This window comes from Taudactylus pleione, unplaced genomic scaffold, assembly GCF_031769625.1.
Source record: "Taudactylus pleione unplaced genomic scaffold, aTauple2 ptg000289l, whole genome shotgun sequence".
Taxonomy (NCBI): Eukaryota; Metazoa; Chordata; class Amphibia; order Anura; family Myobatrachidae; genus Taudactylus; species Taudactylus pleione.
The window spans coordinates 5,632,385-5,645,525 of record NW_028284691.1 but is presented as its reverse complement, the minus strand read 5'-3'; the positions used below and the strand labels follow the sequence as shown (position 1 = coordinate 5,645,525).

General features: G+C 44.6%; 1 pseudogene; it reads left to right on the top strand.

Annotated features, from left to right (window-relative positions):
• The first annotated feature begins 3,522 nt into the window (after window positions 1-3,522).
• On the top strand, window positions 3,523-3,656 carry LOC148511950 (U2 spliceosomal RNA; annotated as a pseudogene).
• Window positions 3,657-13,141: the final 9,485 nt, after the last annotated feature.

Sequence of the window (13,141 nt, the reverse complement as noted above, 5' to 3'; positions counted from 1 at the left end):
ATGTAGACATATTGCATTAAAGTAAATCAATTTATTGAACAATAAACAATTAATGAACAACTGGTACAAATTCCGTAGTGCACCACATAAACTTATTCATAAGAGCAATACACAATACGCCTGATATGTTATAATATGTGCATATTATGCGTACACAATATAAAATCCAAGGGCCACTGCCTCTTGTTTCCAGTAAAAACAGGGGAATTACGTCTCTGGCAGGTTACCCGAGTCCTTATGTTTGGCAGATCATCAGGCCAGCATTTAGGAATTAGCTTTGAGGGCCATTGCCCCCCAGGACTTTGCGACATATTATCAGGCGGCTTGGCTGGAATGGAAGCGTTTCTTCTGGTTTTGGTGGCTCAGAGCTTGCACAGAGTCATGCTGACATTTATTTGGGATCTGTGGACCTCATTCAGAGCCGCTCGTAAGCGGCCGTACGCTCGTTCCGAGCGATGTTCGCACATCTGCGCATGCGTACGGTTTGTAATACGCATGCGCGAACCAGTCAGTGCGGCCGAAAATTGTTTGTTCGCTATATAGCGAATGCTTACTATTTTGAGTGACAGGAGGAGGCGTATGTGGGTGGTAACAGGGGAAGGTGCTTGAAAACGGGGAGTGGAATTCAGAACGCAGGCGTGCTTAAAGGTCAAAACGGGCGTTTTATGGGTGTGCATAATTAATACAGCAGCGTCATTGACCACGTCACTTGGTTGTATTATAGTCAGAACTGCTCGCAATATAGCGGTAGGAAAAACCAGCCACAAGAATAGCAAGCAGTTCATACGCTGTTCGATGTACTCGATTAATCTAATAAATAGCGGACATGACGTATGATGCGAGCGGCCAGGGGGCGTATTTTTAAAAAAACGACCGCATGTTTTGTTCGCTCGTTCAGACATAGAGGCGTCAACGGACCGCAAAGAGCAAACGGTTCATTTGAATAGCCACCCCCTTTTTCTGAACGAGCGAGCGCTAATAGCGTCCGGCTCTGAATCAGGCCCTGTATTCGGTAGGGCACTCGCTCACTGTGGTACGGCATATTTTCTATTTTGTCTGTTTTCTCTGTGTTATATGACAGTTCCGGCCCCTTAAGGTCCTTAAAAGTGGTTGACTGCAGGTGTTTTTTGATATGTATATGTTCTTTACTTAGTGGCTGCCGTCCCTTCAGTTTGTTTTATTTTTCAGCTTTGAAATTAGGTTTTCAATAAGGTTTTCGCCATGACACTTCATGTAGCATTTTGGGTCTGCAAATTAGTTGTCTCTTTTAAGAGGGCTGACCCACCACTCACTATTGATGATGTAATATGTATGCCCGGAAGCGATGCTAGGCCTTATACAGTGCTCCAGTACAGACCAGGCTGGTAAAGGGTGCTGGCTTTCACTTCAACCATATCTCATTCCTGCAGTATGTCCGGTGGTGCTGGCGCGCGCCTTTGAGCAGATGCATGGCGATGGGATGGGACATGGTTGATGCACAAGGATGTATCCCGGTTATGAAATACCACTTTTGTCATGTTTTTGCAGCATAGTTTGGCTTTTTCAGAGCTCGAGCCAGGCGAGTTCGGTACTCACTCATTTAGAATAGGAGCTGCTTCATCTGCGGCTTCTGTTTGCTTATCCAAGGGGGATATCCAATCCCTTGGTCGGTGGCGGCTGCGTTCTGACATTATATTCATCCGGGTTTAGCTATTTTTGCTCCAACATAGCTCACCGGAGGCCTAACCACTCGCCGACATACTGCGGGAGTCTATAAGGAATTTTTTATTTCCCCCGGGGGCCAATTGTCTTCTGAATTATATGATATGGCGTGATGTTTAGTTTACTCTGGGTTTTTTTTTTATGTTTTTTGCCTCAAGTCTGGTTAGCTATGTTGTTCCCCTCTCCCTTCCCCCCTCTTTGTTACATTTTCCATGTCTTGTCGGTATGGTGTATCTGTGGTTCGACTACTTTGTTTGTGTTTGTTTCTTTTTCTTTCCGTATTATAAGGTGCTGAATCTATGTGGGAATGCTTTAGGTCAGCGCACTGTAGGATTTGCGCTCTATTGTCGGTGTATCCAATTGATAGCGGAAGCTGTGACTTCCTGCAAGTTGTTGTGTTCCTTCATTGTCAACGGAATGTTTGTAGGTGTGCTGGTTCTGGTGCATGGTTGGATGTGTCTAGAAGGAAGGTCAATACTGCAGTGGTGAGGTACATGTTGGAGAATGTAGGTGGTGTTGTGGAACATGTGTTGATTCAATTCCAGAATGCACATTTGTTTCGTGGAGTGGCGTGCTTGGCAGTTAGTTTATGTTAATACTTAGGCATAGTGGGTGCGCTCTCATTAAAGTGGAGTAAGGTGACAGCCAATTGTCCTGGATGGGAAATGGCTATACCACCTGGACAGGTGGCTAAAGGTAAAGGAGAGTTGATCACCAATGCTTGGCTTGTGTTTGTGTTTGTATTGTTGTTATTGTCCTGTGCGTTCTTTTTTGTGCCGTCACCATTATTAGTTTTAACTTATAGTCTAAAATTTAATGACTTGTCAAAAATAAATATGACAAAATATTTAAATGCCAACACCGTTGTCTGAGTATTTATTTTTAGAAGTTAAGTTACATTGTATTTAAGAAGGTTGTTATATGGTAACATGATAACACACGTTAATAAAGATATATAACCATGTTAACATTCTGGCCCTCCCTGTCACAATCAGGACTGGGACATGCAAGTAGAGCTCCCTCTCAGGGCAGCACAGACAGTACAATGGTTAGCATTACTGCCTTACAGCACTGAGGTTGTGAGTTTGATGTCCACTACTTACCTAACTGTGAAGTTTGTATGCTCTCCCTGTACTTCTGTAGGTTTCCTCCCACACCCCAATAGATGAACAAATCTTTTTACGGCTACAGTTTCTATACAATATAGTCAGAATTCTGTTGTCTCATTTAGTTTTGAGACCAGCTGCATGTTTACAGAACAGGGGGGGAGCTACGGCTTTTGGCTCAATACTTACAGTATCAGGACATGATCCAGCATGGATCGCACGGTTGCGTTCGCACGCACCCGCTAGCTGTGAAAATATGCTAATGAATGCAATCACGCGGCAACCGCAGCACTATACCAAGACGCCCATCACTGTATAAAGCCGCCCACTTCCAACGACAGCGAAAACATCGATAACATGGGAAACATTTGCACAGTTGTGGTTGACCTGACCCTACCTCACAAACTGCTAATCTTCCTGTTGCTATCTAGACCTCTGCCAGCGCATGCAATCGCAGAGGCTTAATTATGCATGCTCCTGTAATGGCGTTCAAATGCAGAGACACGTCTACGTTCCGCCGACCACCCCCCCCTCTACGGTCACTTCATGCCAATCACTATGCTATTGGACTGCGTGCTCACTGTGATCACTTCCCGATTGCAGCGGCATGCGCAGAGCACAAACATCGACCGGCTGCCTGCGAACGCAGCTGTGTGATCCAACCTGATTAAGGCCCTCTGTTAGGTAAACAGGATTGCTTGAATCTAAATATCTCATCACTTCTCTGCCTTTTGGCTAAGATCAAGTGTAGTATCTGTTCTTGTCAGTTTAATATCTGGTAAGCATCCTATATTCCATATATTAACAAGGGATACGGTAGGAAAATTATTTTCTTTATTATTATCCCTCATTTTTTTATGCTAAGCTGTATTGTGTGTCTTCCAAGGGGTGTAATAAATGGAATGGGATTGAAACGCCGGCAGCTGTTTATCCGCTGATTCAAATCCCGACAGTGTCAGTCAGTGTCAGACTGGGGCATGAAGGGCGCATCGGGGGAATGCAGTGATAGGGGCACATACTTAGGGGTGTGGCCGAACTCCAGAGGGGGTGTGGCCAGCCAACACAGAGGCTGGCCACACACCCGCTGGTCTAGGACTCTTTAAAAAATATATACAGTAAATACTGCTAGTGCATGCAAAATAATGTACCAAATTAATAACAGAAATACATTGTAGAAAAAACAATGCAGTGCAGTATAATGTAACATGTTGTATAATGTATAATTCAAGTGCACAGTCTGGAACCTGATCCCTAAAGAAGGGGGTGTGCTCTTGGGCAGTGGGGCCCACCGGGGATTCCCCTGTACCCTTGTGGGCCAGTCCGACCCTGGCGGCAGCCCGTCAGTATGATGATCCCGACAGTGGCAGGTAAGTCTCCTAACCCCCCCTCTCCCCCCCTAACCCTCTCTTAGGGGTACCTAACCCTAAACACCCAAGTTGGTGCCTAACCCTAAGTCCACCCCAGGGGTGCTTAAACCTAACCCCCCCTCCTCTGCACCCTAAACCTACCCCCCCATCGTGGCTAAGTACTAGGGACAGCCGGACTTACCTAGATCAGTCCGGTGTCCTTTGGCATTCCGGCCTCAGGATGAAGATAGTTTCGACGCCTATCTTCAGTCCCCCGTCTGGTTGGGATATAGATCGGCGGCATTTAGTCCACCGGTCAATTAACTACATCCCTAATAAACATTTCAATGAACATAGTGTTAGATTAGCAATAACGCTATGTTTCCTGCTAGTGTGAGACAACATTATTTTTTACTGAATAGACTGGCCTCTCTGTCTCTCTTAGCCACATAGACTGGTCAGTGTAAACTGTCTGTTGTATATAATTTTATATATATATATATATATATATATATATATATATATACTGTATATATGTATATGTACTGTATATACTGTATATATGTATGTATGTATGTATGCAAATTTCATACACAGCATTATGACCAAAACAAATGCAAATTCTGCCGATGCCTTCTTCCACAGCACAATAGAAATAGTCTGAGTGCCACCTACTATTTCTATTTCTCTCTTTTTCTCTCTCTCTCTGGTACTCTGCCTGTCTGAGGGTGCTGGGGTCGGCTAAATTGAACATGGGTCAGTAAGGATCTACAAGGTGGCCAGGCGGCTCCTAGTTGCTCGCAGGTAAGGCTACCCATTTCTATGCACATTCCCTTGTCACAGACCCCTTTAGAAGGGTAACAAGTTCTCTGTGCAACAATGCACTCCTGACATAGCACCCTGTATGCTATACTAGCAGACACCTGTCCCATAGGGTACCCCCTTTTTCATTCATTTTAGCTCCACACCCTGAGAGCTTCCTATTCATTATTTCCTTATACAGTAATGAGGTGTACATACAGACTCTAATACATCTGATACTATATGTTGGTTACTCCACTAGTTCTATATTCCCCTGTCGGATAGACCTGGTCAGACAATTCTGTATTGTTCTGTAGCTCCTTACAGGGTTGTATCTTTTTCGGGGAGAGTATAAAATTCTGGGTATGCAATCGGGAAGCCGACTGCCTAAATACCGGCAGCCGGCTTCCCGACTGTCATATCCCGGCAAGGGTGAAATGCCGGGCGTCTAGATGTAGACGCCTGGCATTTCCCCGACGCCGGGAGACCGGCATCCGGCATCCCGATCGTAGTGATGCCGGGCGCCGCGAGCGGACAGCCGCGGGGGGGAGGGTTAGGTTTAGGGCTCCCGGGGGGGGACTTAGGGTTATGCACCCCCCCGGGAGGGTTAGGGTTAGGCTAGGGTGAGGGAGGGTTAGCATTAGGCACCCTGGGGGGGGACTTAGGGTTAGGCACCCCCCCGGGGGACTTAGGTTTAGGCAGCGGGGAAGGGGGTGGTTAGGGTTAGGCACTTAGAGGGGGGATTAGGGTTAGGCACTTGGGGGGGAGGTTAGGGTTAGGCATACCAATTACAAAATTCTGTATCGCACTTTAAGCTCTATCCCTTCTCCACTCCTCTCTGGGCTGATGGGCTTTCCTCTATGGTACATAGGTTTCCATAGTCTACCACAACCGTTATCTCTCCTTGTGGAGCGATACACATTAGTACTTTACCTATCTACTCCTGACCTTGTTGTTGGGCCTTGATGGTTTCTTAGTCCACTTCTTGGCTCCCTCCTGGGACAAGTGCAGCAACACTTTTTATTGGTACTCATGTGATCCTAACTAGTGTATCCTGCTTAGTCCACGTCCTCTCCTAGTTGGCCGGGGGCACGGACTCTAAGACTTATCTTGTGTTAATCCACGCCCGTCCTCCTTGTGGACCCGGCTTGGCCTCGCAGAGGGTGGTACTTGGATCTTTCGTTTCTTGCAAGCACCCGTGGCTGTTCCAAATTGGCGGAATATTCTTTACCAGGTTTTTCTCTTATATTCCTCGCACTTCTGCATCTTTGTTACCGGCGTGGCTGTCGCAACAGTGATCTTGAGGTACTGGGGTATCCCGAAATCTGTTCTTCCTTCTCCATTTCGGCCAGGAAGTCAGTGTCGATGGCACCCTTCCTTTTCTTTTGGACATCTCTTGTTACTTGTTATTCACACAGTGGTTCAGCAGTCCCGGCCTTGTCGTTACATCCAGGCGGATATGGGTCTTCATCTGAACCTTGCTGAAGAGGCAAATGGCTGCCTTCTCTTTCTGTAATCAGCTTCAGTTGCCCTGCTACCTGATCTACAAATCTTCTGCGGGGAGTTTGTGAGTCCAGTCACCTTTGGTCCCTCCTCCTGCTTTATGGAATTTCAACCTGATGGTATTTTCCTTAATCAATTCATCGGCTTTCTTCAATCGGATAGGTTTGAATTCCTAGACTAGGTGGATCTTAATTATGGTTCTGGTTGTCAGTTCTGCAGTTGGCTATTGTCTTTGCTCAGTAGGGTCAGAGCTTGAAGCTTTGTCTGATCACTCTCCCTACTTTATTTTTCATTGTGATTGTGCTGTGCTTAGCACGAAGCCGGCCTCTTTTGTATCTGGATAGGCCTTCCGCAGTGTTCATCTGTGTGGTTCTTCTTGGTCGGCTGCAGCCTCTATGGTTATGGTTTTCTTGAGTCTTGTTCTCATTTTACTTCCATGCTACAACAGCTTCACATTGGTGCTTCTGATACACTGTGTTTTTGGTGGGGTTCTCAGGGGCAGACAGCCAACGTGCCTCCGCTTGTTGGCTTGCTATGCGACTGTTCGGTCCACTGTCCTACCTTTGTTTGATTCTACCATTTGCTTTCTGGCGACTCTTATTTTCTACTGGTTGTGGGGTTCTGTGGGATTGTCTGTGCCTTCCCACCTGGGATGTCAGCTTCCGGATGTCCCGATGTCCCCATTGTATATACTCCAGTGTCCTCCAGTGGATGAAGGAAAAAATAGGATTTTGGTACTTACTGATAAATCCCTTTTGGGGACACTGGACACCCTCCCAGCGATGTTCTTGCTGCAGTATTGTTTTGGTGAGTTTTTCCAGCTGTGCCTTGCTTGTCTGTAGCGTGTTGCTTATGTTCGCTGTTATCGGTCCTGGACCTTTATTAGTTGGTTTCTCCTTCTGTTTATCTATCCTTGCTCTGTTATTCTACTCTCTGTCTACACTCGGACTTGGTTAATCCTAACTGAGGTCGGCTGGGGTATAGAGGTGGAGGAGCCAACTACATTTTTAAAGAAATTTAAAGTGCCAGGCTCCACTCATTACCAGTCTATACCTATTGTATATACTCCAGTATCCCCTATGGGGAATTGGAGAAAGGGATTTAACGGTAAGTACCAAAATCCTATTTTATTCCACTTATGATTTTTGTATGCAGCTGATGGGCAGACAACAACACCCACTAAGTACAGGAATATACGCTGCTTCTCAAAAACACATTATATAAATTTTTTAATTTGTTTCTAAAAGACTGGTCATTTTTTTTACACACCAGAAAAAGAAAATCAATTCTTTGCAATAATTATTTTGTGGTAAAGATGGTGTAGATACCACCGCACAGTAGGAACAGTAATATTTTCCTGTGCCTCAAAAACACTATATACATTTTTTAATTCAGTTATAAAAGCCTGGCAATTTGTTTACACACCAGGGCAAGAAAATTGCATCTTTGCAATAATTAGTTTGGGATAAAGATGACAGGAATACCACAGCGCATAGAAATGATAATATTCGATGTGTCTCAAATACACAATTTAAATTGAATTAGAAAAGACTACATGTATTGTTTTTTTAAACAACAGAATTTTGTATTATATAATTTTAATAACAGGAAAAGTGGTCTTGTTTAGGGTGCAGCTCACTCAGACAGACACAACAAATTATTTGTAGGACAAATAATCTTGAAATCACATTGTCTCTGCCATTATACAATGACAATATATACAGTATATTGCAGTGCAGATAGATACTAGATAGATATCCTTTTGCAAAAAGTTAACTTTTTAACAAACAATCATACACAAGATCCTATTTGCAGCACCATACAGTAGTCTGTTTGCATTTTGCAGAGCACTGGATTGCAGTTGCTAGCTTGTGTGTCTGACAAACACAGGGCCGGCTAGAGGTCAGAGCACCCTGTGCCGGCCCTCTCCAGTGCACCCTATCTTCGTCCGAAAATGGAGGCATGGCCTAATTACCATACACCACGTCCCCTATGTGGTGTATGGTAATGTCAGGCTGGGGGGGAGCCTCACTAGCTTGGCTTCCCCCAGCCCCTCTCCCTCACTGAATGGATGTAGCACGCATGCGCGCAGCATCCATTCAGAGTCTCTGGGGTCCAACCTCCCGATTTGACCACCCGTGGGCCAGGGGAGCGGTGCACCCTTAGAGCCGGCCCTGGACAAACACACATGCAAAGATGCCTGTAGTCACTCTGCCTGCTCACTATAACGTCCTAATGGTGTTTTTCTATGAGCAACTACAGCCTACCCTACACCCTCCTTCTATCTGTGTAAAATGGTGCTTGATCAGGAATGGAGGGACTCTTATATGCAATCCAGAACATGTGAGGTCCAACATTTGCAGGAAAAATATAACTTGGCAGGAACACCTTCAGAAAATAGAAAATAGAAACCAATAAACAGTATCCTTAAAAGAAATATAGTATTCTGTGCTCATCTGATAAAATATCCAGAGATATTTCACAAGCTTCAAATCCACCAGGATATCAGGATATGACCAGAAAGACATAGGGGTCTATTTACTAAGCAGTGTTAGGAGACAGAGTGAAAAGTGATAAGAAAGTGATAAGGTACCAGCCAATCAGCTCCCTACTGTCATCTCACAGGCTATGTTTGAAAAATGACTGTTGGGAGCTGATTGGCTAGCACCTTATCACTTTCCATTCTGTCTCCTAACACTGCATAGTAAATAGACCCCTAAGAAGCCTATACCGTGGCTGCAGGGGCATATTTATAATGGGTGCAGTGTGTGGGGTCCACACCCTGCACCCGTACTTTTTTTTTTATACCTACCTCTCCGAAGTCCCACAGAGTAGCGCTACACAAAACACCTGGAAAATGGCCGCTACGGCCATTTTACCAGCAGTTTGCGTATGCTCAGTAGGAAATCACAGGGGAAATGGCTGCCCTTGCCATTTTCCCAGTGACCTGCATATACGCAGTAGACTCCAGGCACACTCTAGTCCCGGAGCATACTGCTGCTAGCAGTTCGCTGACAGCAGCCAGGGAGAGAGAAGGGAGCCCCGGATGGGGAGTGGACATGGATCCCCTCCTCTCAATTCGTCCCTAAGTGGCTGATTCAATTACCCGCAAAGTTCCATCAGAACCTCACGTGCTAATGCATCACAGGGATTGTATGTGTTTCAACTCATACCCACTATAGGTACAAAAAAAACCATGCAAGATTTCTGTACCATATTGGCCGGAAATCTGTACAACTACTTATTGCATTCAGTTGAATCAGCCCCATAGTGAAGTATGTATGTACAGGTTAAAAGACCTAAACATTATCTTAGACTGTGTACCTTTCATATAACAGGAAATACGTGATAAAAATTTATACTTTTCGAGGCCCCTCTGCCACCAATTAAAAATATACTGGGACACCTTCCTTAATGACTAATTAGGCAAAAATTAGTTTTTAAATAGCTTAATTTAGCCAATAATGACATGTCATTTTTTTGGTGAAATAATACAAAATGCTGAAAAATTAGTCAGTTTATGTGGGGCAGGTATATTTGGGTGCTATATAAATGGGACAGGTGTTTTTAAGATTGCAATTGTGTGTTTTAGAGGCGTATTTTGAAGGTTTTTTAAAAATGTCTTTTAATGACACAAATATATACTTATAGGCATTTTTATGCACCCCCAAATTACAAAGAACATGTATTCAGCACAAAAAACATGCTTTCTGTAATTATTTCAGTGTTTTAGAAACATGCATACAGAGGTGTCCACATACATCTATCCTCTCTGTGCTACAAGTCACGCCACACAACGCGGGAGCTCCGTGTGACTTGGTAGTGCAGAGCGTCTTTTGTGCGACTTTTTACTTTTGTCTGAATCACACAGCTATGCGAATAGATAGCACAAGCAACTATGTTCTCTGTGCGTCTGCGTGTGTATTTGCATGTGAAAAATTACATTACAGTGTTACAGCCACTGATACTGTAACACAGCGTTTCACATGCAGATACACCCGCTTGTAATTCAGACGCATTTGAAGGTAAAAGTCGCAAAAAAGATGCTCGGTGCTACCGAGTCACCCCACGGCATGACTAGAAGGGCTGTTTAATGCGCAAGGAGGCTAGATGTATGAGGACCCATCTGTATATCAGCCATATGACACGTTAGGAACATCAAATACTTTTATTATTGCCACTAATACACTTTTATATTGTTATAATATATCTGTTTGGCTTTTCTGGTGGTACAGGCAAATTTCCCTATTTTTCCCGATAATTATCGTGGCAAACTACATTAAAAATTATCACTCAAATGCCACATCGTGACTTTTGCAATAGGATTTTGTGAAAAACACGGACGCATATAGCCGTGAAAAGCGGAAAAAACTTGCTAAGGATGCGAAAAAGTGAATGTGTGTAAAGTTATCACATTATTGTGGCTAATTGAATTCCCCCCAAAAGCTGAGTATCCATCACTAGCATTAACCATGTTCAAATATTTAAACTACATCCTAAGTTCTGCAGTCTTCCCTATCACTGAAAATACTTTCTCCCCACAATCCAACATTTCACATTGTGCAGTTATACTGTTATGTATGCCCTTGTTTGTTTTCCAATTTGTTGTCTGTTGGAACTTGCAAGTTCGTGTCAACCACCTATATCTCAGTATCAATCACCTCTGGCTCTACATGACTATGCCAGATAGTGCAGTTGCCAAACTCGATAGCAAAATGCTGACTTCACATTCTTTATCTTCCAGTGATTTGAGAAAAAACATATCTAGTTTGGTATCTAATCTGCCTCTTAGCGGGTAATTTACAAAAGTGAGAGTTTCTATTTAACATTTAACTAGCACCTTCTAGAAGATAATAGCTAAAATCTGATTGGTTGCTATGGGCAACATGACTTCTAAAACTCACTTCTAAAAACTCTCACTTTAGTAAATTTACCCCTTAGTGTTTTTTAGTTGTACTTCTAATTGAGCTTATTTGTCCCTGACTTATGTGTAAAATACATCAATGGAAAAAGTATGGGTATTACTTTATTGTCTTGCATAAATGCAGTGACCTTTTCTTCTTCCTTCACCAGGGGTTAACAGCAGTATGCTGGGGTATAGCCTGAAGAGGGGGAGGTAGGCGGTCCCTGTTAGCCCCTACCCCAACCCTGGGGGAATACTTCCTCATAGCAGACAGCAAGCTCCAGAAAGGATCCTCCCCTCTGAGCAGCCATTTTCTCCATAGCCTGTCTCAGCAGAGCTCAGGGAGAGATACTGTGCTCTGGTCTCATATAACCTGCTCACAGTAGCCAAGTTTTTTCTATATATAATAAAAACAAGGCAGCGGCACTCAGTGGGATCACTCAAATAAAGACCACTCCAAAGACAATCCTTAAACATGAATGACGTTTCAGGTTTATTGCAACCCGTCTTCAGGATACACCAATATATATTTATTTGTCTCCGTCCTGCTAATTTAGCTGGATAGTTGAGCACTATTTGCCCACATTTTTTTTCCTAGCATTGAGTGGTCTGAGTGCATGTGTGTCTGGGTACTTGCTGCTCTATGTCTGTGTGCCTTTTGTGGTTACTCGTCACCTGGGGAACATCCCTTGCAGCTGGTGAGCAGGGGTGCCGAGAGGGGGAGGAGCGGGTACAAATTACCCGGGCTTGCTGCAGGGGCCCTGTGGGGGCCCCTCTTAAGTTACAGCAGCCCAGCACACGCTGCTGTGTGCTGGGCTGCACTGGGAGACTGCTCATAGCTGCTAAAGCAGCAGCCAGAGCAGTCTCCTATGCCTATGGGGGGAGTGATCATGCTGATCGCGCCCCCCATTGGCTGTACGCCAGGCTGAGGGGCACACAGTACCTCCCCCCCCAGCCCGCAGCGCCGCTTAGTGGCGCTGAAATAATAATTACTTTTTTTAGTTTTTTTCTAAGTGGGCGTAGCCATGCTTCCCACAATTAGGCCACACCCTCTGTCGCCTTGGCCCGGCGAGGCTCTCGTTGGCCCTGCTGGTGAGTACAGGTCTCGGCGTATTTTTTTATATACATACAGTAGCATTGCCACACTTTTTAGACACACTTGTCTGCCTCTATATACCATTGGTTAAGCTTTGTGTGTGGCCATTTATGCAACTTTAAAGATGTCCTGAAATAAAATCTCCCAAGGAGGTTGCTGCTACAGCGCTGGTCTTTTGTAAAATACATTTTAACATCATAAGAGTAAGATGGCCTTTTGTGTCCATTGCTTTGCAGCTTTGCAACAGGAGGCACCTCAGATGCAGGATCTAGTCAGTAACCGGCTTGGGCATCCATACTGACACAGGTAATATCGCAGTTAGTAGACCGGCTGGCAGCTCCAGTGCCCCCTGTCCCTAGCTCTGTATCCCATTTTCCTATGGTGGAGCCACCTTGGATGCAATTCTTTTCTCAGTCCATCCAGGGGCTAGCTCAGATGTCGGCATCTTTTCAACAGATGCTAGATAAAGATAGAGCTCTCAGACGTATGCCTGCCGCTCGCGCAGCTCTATGACACTTTCTGGGGGAGATTCAGACTCTGAAGTTTCCTCGAATGGGGAAGCTAGTGTCTCTGTTACCTCTGATTTTGAGACTTCCTCAGTTCCAGGGGAGGCTATGTCTCGAGTAGATGTGGAGGCCCTTATTAAAGCAGTAAAAGCTATTTTCCTGGTTGAGGATTCATAACA